Raw genomic sequence first — 10,578 nt, 5'->3', positions numbered from 1 at the left:
GTCTCGGCCTCCCAAAGTGCTGGGATTACAGGCTTAAGACACCTCGCCCCGCCCTCTCTATCTTTCTTTTTTTCTTTCTTTCTTTCTTTCTTTCTTTCTTTCTTTCTTTCTTTCTTTCTTTCTTTCTTTCTTTTTCTTTCTTTCTTTCTCTCTTTCTTTCTTTCTCTCTCTCTCTTTCTTTCTCTTTCTTTTCTTTCTTTTTCTTTCTTTCTTTCCACTCCTCCTCCTCCTCCTTCCTCCTCCTCCTCCCCATCCTCCTCCTCCTCCTCTTCCTCTTCCTCTTCTTCTTCTTCTGACAGCATCTTGCTCTGTCATACAGGCTGGAATGCAATGGCACGATCTCGGTTCACTGCAACCTCTGCCTCGCAGGTTCAAGCGACTCTCCTGCCTCTGCCTCCCGAGTAGCTGGTACTACAGGTACCCGTCACCACCCCTGGCTAATTTTTGTATTTTTAGTAGAGATAGGGGTTCACCATATAGGCCAGGATGGTCTCAATCTCTTGACCTCGTGATTCACTGGCCTCGGCCTCCCAAAGTGCTCGGATTGCAGGTGTGAGCCACCAAACCTGGCCCGGTTCCACTTTTCTGTTCCTCAGTGTTACTGTTACTGCTTTCTTTCCACCAAAATAAAACCTTTTTTTTGATTTTTATTTTTTTTTTGTAATTTATTTGCTCCAAATATTACTTTCCTAGGACAAATCTCAGTTTAATAGCTACCAAAGTGTTTAGATAAAGGTATGAAACACCGAAGTGAAATTTCTGGACTGGCTAAGGTTCTGGAGACTTCCATGTGTCTTCCTCTATCCTTTGTATAATTTCTTGAAACAGTGGGGATATACCTGTGAGAAGCATTTACTTCCTCTTTCAGGGCCTTGGAGAGGTCAGACCCTTCTGAGAGGAAGAAAGTGTCTGGGTGACAAATATTGGAGCTGGGTCTCGGGAAGCAGCAAAGCTGGACCAGAAGTCCAGGCAGTCCCAAAGAGCAGGGGCGATCTGGCTGCTGGAACAAGGTGCTTTGTTTAGCTCTGCAGAGACCTGGGCCCAAAGATAGAGTTCTCAAATTGGGGAAATGCCTAATAACAGCCAGTATCTGCTGGGATTCAGGTGCTGTTGTCTAAAAAGTCAAGATTTAGGATGTTAACCCAGAAAATTGACAGATGTTGGCCAGATTGTGAATATCTCAGCAGTTTTGGGGCTGTGATCAGAGAAAGATTGTTCTGGCCATACTCAGTGCCCCTAGATACTCTGCAGAGACCCTAGCTCATAGCTGGCCTTCAAAGCTCACCTCAATATCCTCATTCCAGAAGGCTGTCCCTGACTACTCAGTCAGGAGTGCAGTGCCCATCCTAATGCTTCCATGGAAACTTGTCTGTGAGAGCTTTCATCAAACCGACTTGTGGTGGCCTTTTCATCTGACTTTCTTCCTAGGCCATTCCAGCACAAGGGCACAGACTGTGGACTTAAACTGTATCCGGTGTGCTGATCACATGCCTGACCCAGAGTGTATGCTTAGCAAATGTTTGCTGAATGAATGAATACAAGAATGATGTCCTTTAGGATGGCAGACAAAGGAAAACTTGAGCCACTGCAACACTAGAACTCAGAAGAAAGTTCTGCTACCAAAACGGAAAATGTGTTTTGAACTCAAATTGTGTTTGATGGCCTTCTTACTATTAATGGAGATCAACAGGTTGTAGAGAGTTGCATTATCAGCAGATGGGAAGTAAAGGAGGAGCAAGAAGCTGACTCATTCCCTTGAGCTGGCAAAGTATACAATACACCCCAGACAATGGCGAGAAACCATCCATCCGCCCATGGAAATCAGGGAAACAAAAGGGTCCTGGGTGGACACCTTCGCTTCCCTCCCGTGCCTACACTGTCTCTCAATCTATTTGTATTCACCAAGGCTCTATATTTTGGGACTTTTGTGCTGGGCTCCTCTCCGTCTCTTTGGGATAATAAAACCAGAAAAGAAATACTGGGACAGGTTCTGGCGTGTGCAGTTCTGTGTGAGCCATGGGAGTGCATGGGGCATTTGGAAATTTACAGAAGTTGAATGCAAAGTGTGAAGAGTTGGATTGGAAAGGGAGTAGGTTGGTACAGGTGACTTCTGCTTTTCTTTTAAGCCTTTCTATATTTGAATTTCTAAAATTACCTGCATAAATTACTTCGATAAAATAATAAAAATACTTATTTTTCAAGACAACTAAGATTCAGATGGAGATAGCAGTCTTGGGGCATGCAGGGCAGTGGGAGGGAGTGAGTGAGTAATAATCGCACTTTGGAAAGAGGTTGTTTTCATGCCTGGTTTGGCTCCTTTATGAGGCTACTGCTGCTCTGGCAAGATGAGCTGGGCCCCATGTGAGAGGAACGCTTGCTCAGGATTCCTGGATTTCGTTCTTCACATTCCAACCTCTCTGCTCCACACCTCAATCATTGCCCCAGTCTCTTAACTCTGTTAGCTACCAGCCCTGTGGCCCATTTACCTTCTTCATGATTTATGCACTTAGCTTCTGAGTTCAACTTCCTTTCTAGTGACATTTCATTTCTTGTCCTAGATCCTCAAGTATTCATGGTCAGTTTCTAAAGTAATAGCCTTCCTGACTTGACTTGTCCCCAGGTTATCTGTTCCAGATGCTTCCCTGAGGGGATACTCTCTCCTGGTTTGTCTCAGTTCTTGCAGAAGTACCTATACAGCCAAAAGGACCTATAAAAGGCCTGAAAAGAGTTGATAACAAGCAGTAAAACCAGGGCAGAACCCTTGCAGTCACACCAACATTCCTTTTGAAACCCGAAACCCGACTCATCCTCTTCCTGGTTGGGTCATCTTATGTAAGTCACAGAGACTTTCTGAAGCTTGATTTCTTTGTCTGCACATGGAAGATACTAATAGTACTTATCCCTTAAAAGTTCAATATCTCTTTGTCTGGAGTCAGAAAGAAAAAAAAGTTCAAAATCACCACTGTAGCAGAAGTGTAAAGTTATTTACACTGTTCTCAAATACGCAATGACAACAAAGTATGGCTCCTTATTTTTTATACTTGGTCTGTTTTCAGCAAAGATCATCCTCACTCAATCACCCCATCCCAAATGGTGACAAGTACAGTTTCAGTCTCACCAGAATTTTATTCAATTTTATAAAGAAAATCATGTCTTTAGGTAAATTTTTTATCTCTTTTGGGTAAAGTGCTCGGTCTTTCAGGTTTCTGCTCACTCTGTTTCTCTTCAAGATGACATCTGAATGTGAGGCTTAAGCGACTTCAGCAGGACAGAGCAGATTGGGAGTTCTTGGCATCCTTTTGACACTGTTGGTTTCTGCTGTGTCATAGCTAGTCTGGGCTGCTCCCTGGACTCATGATCACTGGGAGGGACTGGTGCAATTTTGGAGTGTTCTGCTGGTATCTGAACTGGAGCCTGTAACTGGTGTAATGCATGGACCATTCTTATCCTTGCTGACATGACCTTACCTTGTTAGTGCTGCAGAGGTCCAGTGTGACTTTCCTTGCTTTTTTTTTTTTTTTTTTCCTGAGACAGAGTCTCACTTCATCACCCAGGCTGGAGTGCAGTGGTGCCATTTACTTTGACCTCCGCCTTCTGGGTTCAAGTGATTTTCGTGCCTCAGCCTCCTGAGTAGCTGGGATTACAGGCATGTGGCACCATGCCTGGCTAAGTTTTTTTGATATTTTTAATAGAGATGGGGTTTCACCATGTTGACCAGGCTGGTCTCGAACTCTTGACCTCAAGTGATCCACCCCAGTTGGCCTCTCAAAGTGCTGAGATTACAGGCATGAGTCACTGTGCTAGCCTCTCCTGGCTCTTTGAACAGGAAGTCTGCCCTGCAATGTAGACCCCAGCATGATTAGCAGTTGGTTCTGAGTCAGTTGAGCCCTGATTTGTGGTATTTGCAAACTTCTGTGGTGTAAACATTCCCGCCTTGGCATTTCAAGGTACCAGTGTGGTGTCACCAAGTGTGAAGTTGGAAAAAGGTCTGTCTTACAGATAGAATAGATGCATATAAGCTCAAGAACATATATAATATGTAAAATGTAGTCTAATAATTATGGAGTGACAATTTTGAATATTTCTTGTCTTTATTTTTAATAGAATTAATTTAAATGTAAGTTGAAATATCTTTGTTTTTAATTATTGCTGTGTTTAACAACTGGCTTGCAAATTTTCTTATAATTTAATAGGCAGGGCTCTGACCCAGCGAACCATCTCTGGCTCACCACTAACAGGTCATCTCATCTTCTTTGTCAAGACATCTTCTATCAAGCTCCTAATCAGACCCTCAATTAAGTTCCACGTTCTCTTTTGGGGCAGATTGGGAACGTGAAATTTAGACCCACGCTTTGCTAACCACAGGCTGACACAGAGGCAACAAGAGACACAATATGCTCTCAGCTACCAAAAAGGAAGTGGGGCAGAAGCTCCTCTGCCCGTGCCATTAACCTTGACTCATATAATTCACTTCCCCCTGGTGGAATCTGTCAAATAGTCAGAATGTCAAATTCCCCTAGACTCTTGAAAAAACTCACTCAATAGTCAATTCCCAAAAGCCCATTTCACCAAATGAGAAATTCACTAAATTTAGTTTCTTTTTGTTTTAGTTGACCAGTTTTCCTAATAGCATTTTAAAATAGAATGTCGCCGGGCACGGTGGCTCAAGCCTGTAATCCCAGCACTTTGGGAGGCCGAGACGGGCGGATCATGAGGTCAGGAGATCGAGACCATCCTGGCTAACACGGTGAAACCCCGTCTCTACTAAAAAATACAAAAAATTAGCTGGGCGAGGTGGCGGTTGCCTGTAGTCCCAGCTACTCGGGAGGCTGAGGCAGGAGAATGGCGTGAACCCTGGAGGCGGAGCTTGCAGTGAGCTGAGATCTGGCCACAGCACTCCAGCCTGGGCAGCAGAGCAAGACTCCGTCTCAAAAAAAAAAAAAAAAATAGAATGTCAAATTTGGTCTCCTGCAGCAGTCAACTATGTGACCCTTTCTTTTTCCAGAGTTTCAGCCACTTTCTTCTCCACTTTGCAGGTTCCACAGCCTAACCTGTTTCTTAGAACTACTTAGTAGTTGTAGGAGAGAATGTGATTGCTCTAGGTCTTCCATTGGATGCTCTTCATTCTTCATTTGGTTTTGTTTTGTTGAAGAAGACAAATAAAAATGGAGAATGGCTGTCAAAAATAACAAGCCCAAGGGAGTTCTGGAGATTAACATCAACACCAAACATTGCTCACAGCACTGGTCTCTGTTTATAGAGCAATCTCTAGTCTCTTTACTCATCTAGGTGTTTTAAAATGTTGGGCTCAAGTATCTGGGCTTGCAGGTATTGAGAAACTACTGAAGGCATAAATAGAGGAATGACAAGTTTGGATCTGCTTTAGACACTGAATTATGGTAGTAATATGTGAAAAGGACCAGAAAAGGGAATTTGTAAGCAGAGAATCCAATTAAGAGTTCATTAGAACCCAGGTGAGAGATAACAGTCTGAACTCCAGTAATGGAAGTGATGGAATGATAAGAGCTTTTTTCTGGCTACCCTAACTTAGAGGACTCCCCCTTTACTCTCTAACACTGTGCCCTATTTGTGGAAATTTGTACATTTATATTTATATGCCTATTTATCATCTGCTCTCTCACTAGACTGTAAGCTCCCTGAAGGCAGGGTTTGGATGTTTCATTTCCCAAAGTAGTCTGATCACCCAGCACTGTGTCTGGTACATAGCACATGCTCCACAAACACCTAGGAAAGAAAGTGGAATTGAGAAGAAAGAAAAGATACTCACCAATGGGAGCAGGTTAGTTATGTTTTATAGTAAGGGAAAGATGCTCATGGAGAAGGAGGAGTGAAAAGGCAAAGGAGAGATAATAAAAGATGGCACAGACTTCAGGATAAGCAGGAGTAAAGAGGATAAGGACAAAAGCAGCAGAATTAGCTTTGCCTAGAAGAAGGGCTCCTCTTCTTCTGACACGGGAGGAAAGGAAGAATGGATGTGTATGGAGATTGATTGGATTTTAGGGTATAAAATTGATGTTCTATGTTTCCTGGAGATGTGGTAGGCACAGTTATCAACTGAGAGAAAGAGAGAAAAAGAAGAGAAAGAGAAATAGGAAGAGGAAAGAAAGGGAGGAGGAGGAGGAAAAGAGGAAGAGGAATTAGAAGTTAAGAGGGTGGTGAGAGTTTAACAAAAATTACTCCAAGGAAGGGAATAAGTTGGTGACCAAAATACCTAAAAAGCTTTCTCCAAAAGGGACCAGCTGAGGAACAGTGTGACCAAATTAGCTTATCTCCAAATCTCATAGGTGAGTGACCGGCAAGTGGAACAAGAAGATGGGAGGGTTGACTGTGATGGAGATTTGCAGGAGGCCATCTCTCCTCCAGTTAATGTGTCTCACTGCAACAAAGGGGAAGATTTCAGGACTCCTGGGATGGGTTTAGATGAATCATTCATCTCTCCAGCTGTTAAGAGTTTTGAATGTGTTAGATAGGACACAGACATCAAAAACTGTCCTTCAGCGGTCTGCTTCTCTAGAGAAGGTCTCACCAAGGGGTTGAAGCTTGACTTATCCTGCTGTGTCCTAGATCTATAAGGTAACCCTGTCCTTTACTACAACTTTGTCTAAGAGAGCAGTGTCTCTCTTAAAAATCTTACTGATATCCATGTATCTTTAGTACTTAGTACTTTAGTACTTTAGTACTAAATATCTTTAGTACTTAGATGACTGCCTTCTATATGAGGAAGTACATAAATTAAGACTTTGATAGACCTGGGTTTGATTCCTTCCTCTGGTATGGAGAAGTTTTGTGATCTTAAATAAATTAGCTAACCTTTTCAAGCGTTCATTGTTCAGAGTAAAATGGGGGAAGTCACTGGAACAGTAGAAGGATTAAATGAGATAATATATGTAATTTATCCAGCAAAATGCATAACACCAAGTAGACATTCAATAAAGATTTTGTCACCTCCCTACTTCTTTCTCTCCTTTCATCCCCCTTATATAATCAGTTTTCTGTACAGAGTGCAAGATTCCTCATGACAGAAATGGCATCTTAGTCATTAAAAGATAACTTTTATCTTTTTTTTTTTTTTTTTTTTTGAGGCAGAGTCTCACTCTGTCGCCCAGGCTGGAGTGCAATGGCGTGATCTCGGCTCACCACAACCTCTACCTGCCAGGTTGAAGCAATTCTTCTGCCTCAGCCTTCTGAGTAGTTGGGATTACAGCCGCCTGCCACCACGCCTGGCTCATTTTTGTATTTTTAGTAGAGATGGGGTTTTACCATGTTGGCCAGGCTGATCTCGAACTCCTGACCTCAGGGAATCCAACTGCCTTGGCCTCCCCAAGTGCGGGGATTACAGGCTTAAGCCACTGTACCCAGCCAACTTTTATCCTTTTATTTATTTCTTTTTAGATGGAGTCTCGCTCTGTCATCCAGACTGGAGTGCAGTGGCACAATCTCGACTCACTGCAACCTCTGCCTCCCAGGTTCAAGCAATTCTCCTGCCTCAGCCTTCTGAGTAGCTGGGATTACAGGCAGCTGCCACCACACTTGGCTTATGTTGTATTGTTAGTAGAAACGGAATTTCTCCTTGTTGGTCAGGCTGACCTCGAACTCCCAACATCAGGTGATCCACCTGCCTTGGCCTCCCAAAGTGCCGGGATTACAGGTGTGAGCCACTGCACCTGGCCACTTTTATCTTTTTAAAAGTAATATACACCCTTGTTAGTTAAAGATTTCAAATAAGAAAAAATAAGCAGCTGCCTCATTCCTCCCCACATGGAGAAAATTATGTCTAATTCTTAACAGCTTGGGATTTTAATTATTCTGGCGTCATTATCTAAATTTGCCTAAAAGTATGTGATATATTTTGGGTATCTTCCCCACCCAAATCTCACGTTTAATGGTAACCCCCAATACTGGAGATGGGGCCTGGGGGGAGGTGTTTGGGTCATGAGGGCAGATTCTTCATGGCTTAGTGGTGACTTGGTGACCATGAGTTCTTGTGATATCTGGTCATTTAAAAGTGTGTGGCACTTCCCTTCCCCACTCATACTTAGGTGGGGAGTTATACTCTACCTCTTTATCCACATAAATTATTTGAAATTTTCCTGCATGGGAGATTTTTCTCTTTTCTCTCCCTTATTTATTTATTCAATTATTTATTTATAACAGCATGTATTCATAAATACTTATTTTATACTCTGGGTTATAATCTAATACTACTTTATTTATTTTGTTGCTGGAATTATTCCAGCTTTGACCATTAGGGGTTTTTTAAGTTGGCTCCTTTGACCTTTTTGAATACCTTCAACATTATGGGTTTATTTATTTATTTATTTGGGAGCATTATTTTTTACTTTCTGGCACTATAAAATACTTCAGTCTTACCTTGTATGTTTTCTTTCCCAATCCTAGAATCGGACATTTCTCCAAGAAGACCTAGTTCCTTTTACTAGAAAATCGTATTAGAAACCAAGATCTGAGCACTAGATGTGTTTGTCGCTAGCAGAACATTGTTGCATCTAGGGCCTCTCAGCTGGCAGAGAAAGCAATAGATGTGTGCACACCAACTCATATATGCATATATCTCTTAATATTTGTGTATGTAACATTGGTATCGATATTAAGCAAAAACATGAGTTCAGATGGATGTTTTCAGCTCTAATATATTACACAAATTATTCTAGCTGCTTCTTTTTCTTATATGTAAACGCATACTCCAAGAGTGAGAATCCTGGCTCATAGCATCCCACATCCACTTATTTGATTGTTCATTTCCAATATACATGTATCATGACATCAAAATTAACTGGTGCCCTCATGAGAATAACTTTATAAACTAGAGTACAATGCTTGTGTAATTTCTTTTACCTTTAGTCTTACAGACTCCAGGCTGGGCGCGGTGGCTCTCCCCAGTAATCCCAGCACTGTGGGAGGCCGAAGTGGGCAGATCACGAGGTCAGGAGTTCAAGATCAGTCTGGCCAATATGGTGAAACCCCGTCTCTACTAAAAAATACAAAAATTAGCCAAGTGTGATGGTGTGTTCCTGTAATCCCAGTTACTTGGGAGGCTGAAGCAGGAGAATCACTGGAACCCAGGAGGCAGAGGTTGCAGTGAGCTGAGATCGTAACACTGCACTACAGCCTGGGCAACAGAGTGAGACTCCACTTCAAAAAAAAAAAAAATCTTGCAGACTCCATATATTTCCAATATAATTTCAGTCAGCATCCCACCCCTTCTTTCAGTGAGGTGGTTTCACACATTTATAATAGATTGTTTTGTCACATTCCATATTCATTCTGGGATCCCTCAATCTTATAATTGTTTTGCTCTCTGAATGTATTATATTTTATACCATCTTATTCTTTTTTCATAAATGCTACTTAGTTGTTAGCAATCTGTACAAATGAAAATCCTCTCTCTGGGGATGTTAATGAGAATTTTTGTGAAGCCTTCTCTCTGTTTAGTCACTTTTCTCTAAGTGTTTTATTTAGTTTTTTTCTTGCCTATATGTTCCACGTTAGAAATTTTCATCAGATTCTGGTACTCTTTGTCTGACTGTCTGTGATTCAGGGTGTGGAAATCCAATTTCTGATTGGAATTTTCAAGGGTATGGGTGGGTCTTGTTAAGGCTGAGTTTCCTTGTAGGACAATTTGGCTGGGCTACTATTGGGGGAACCCTTAATATTACATCAAGTCTTTCCACATCTGCTGATTCTCTAGAGATATCTTCTAATCTTATGTCTGCTAGGAATCTGGTAGCCCACACATTTTCGGGCTGGCACTCACACCCTCAATTATGATGTGGGTTCCCTCTCAGTTGAGTCTCTGTTTAAACTTTCTAGTCTTATGCAATTGTGTTGAAAGGGAATTGACTCGTGGCATGAATAGAATCCAGGGAGAGGGATTGGTTTTTAGTTTTATCTCATTTATTACTTTATTTTTATATAGAGATGGGATCTCGCTATGTTGCCCAGACTGATGTCAAACTCCTGAGCTTAAGCAACCCTCCTGCTTCAGCCTCCCAAAGCACTGGAATTGACAGTGTAAGCCACCATCACCAGCTTCCAATTGCTTTTCTTAAATCTTCCAGCCAATTTTTCTTATTTTGGTTCCTCATCCCCCTTAATCTCCCGTTCCAGAGGTATCTGATACTGCTGGTTTCTGAGACTTTTGGTGATTTCGAAGTGAAGTTTAGGTCAGTTTTCAGCTTTCCTCATTTTCTTCTTGGGTCTGCAAGGCTCTTTAGTAAACAATCATATGACTGCTTTCCTGACTTCCCAAATTTTGTGCTGTTATATATATATATATATATTTTTTTTTGAGACGGAGTCTCGCTCTGTCGCCCAGGCTGGAGTGCAGTGGCCGTATCTCAGCTCACTGCAAGCTCCGCCTCCCGGGTTTACGCCATTCTCCTGCCTCAGCCTCCCGAGTAGCTGGGACTACAGGTGCCCGCCTCGTCGCCCGGCTAGTTTTTTGCATTTTTAAGTAGAGACAGGGTTTCACCGTATTAGCCAGGATGGTCTCGATCTCCTGACCTCGTGATCCGCCCGTCTCGGCCTCCCAAAGTGCTG

Source organism: Rhinopithecus bieti, unplaced genomic scaffold (genome assembly GCF_001698545.2).
Source record: "Rhinopithecus bieti isolate Rb0 unplaced genomic scaffold, ASM169854v2 scaffold_62324, whole genome shotgun sequence".
In the NCBI taxonomy this organism is placed as follows: domain Eukaryota; kingdom Metazoa; phylum Chordata; class Mammalia; order Primates; family Cercopithecidae; genus Rhinopithecus; species Rhinopithecus bieti.
Note: the sequence above shows the minus strand (reverse complement) of the source record.